The sequence below is a fragment of the Anneissia japonica genome, unplaced genomic scaffold, assembly GCF_011630105.1.
Source record: "Anneissia japonica isolate Jap-2015-1 unplaced genomic scaffold, ASM1163010v1 scaffold1699_len65488_cov165, whole genome shotgun sequence".
Lineage (NCBI taxonomy): Eukaryota > Metazoa > Echinodermata > Crinoidea > Comatulida > Comatulidae > Anneissia > Anneissia japonica.
In genome coordinates this window covers 53,972-54,704 of record NW_022750692.1, presented here as the reverse complement: position 1 = coordinate 54,704, position 733 = coordinate 53,972, and the positions used below count along the sequence as shown (strand labels likewise).

At 30.3% G+C, this 733-nt stretch overlaps 1 protein-coding gene across 1 annotated transcript in view; it reads right to left on the bottom strand.

Annotated features, from left to right (window-relative positions):
* Positions 1 to 733, bottom strand: part of LOC117121481 (gamma-tubulin complex component 6-like) — a 46,869-nt gene that overhangs the window by 8,448 nt on the left and 37,688 nt on the right. The window lies entirely within an intron of this gene.

Sequence of the window (733 nt, the reverse complement as noted above, 5' to 3'; positions counted from 1 at the left end):
TTATATTGACTGACACTGCAGTTCTTATTATTATATTATGGTTATGAGTCATGCTTTGCTTTATTAATATTGTACTCGATTACTGAATGAAACTTTTATATTTAATTGATAATGTTTAATAATCCACTTTCATTCCGATGGTTCTTTGCAGTAAATTTATACATTTCTACAATATACTGAATTATGATCTCTGAAGACGATTCACTTGCAAATCTTGGTACTTTGTATGTATTATGTTTATGATTACTGTTTACATGATGTAATTAACTGATGTTAATTAGATATTGTTGTTTTATGCTTAGTCACCAGATCAGCAGAGATAAACATCAGCAGAGAGAAACCAAATAAATATACCATTGTTTTAATGGTAGTCGTGTGGAAATCTTTATTGTCTGCGTTGGGTAATTGTGGCGCCCTCTACCAACCCCCTAAATAGTTGATTGTGGAATCAACTACAAACAGCAAGCTAAGCTTTTGTTGACATTTATTTGTAAATATTAACCTGCATTAAAACCAATTCCATTTTATATTTCTTTATGGTTTACTTTGACAATAAATCATCTAAATCTGTATAGATGTCTGTATAGTATAATAATTGCTATTCCTTTTTGTGGCTTACTTTGTACACTGACCCTATATATTGTATATAGAGTCTGTGCTTTGTAGTACAGTTCTACTGTTATCCACTACACAATAGTGTGTAATCATGTATTACAGAGAACTGTATATCATG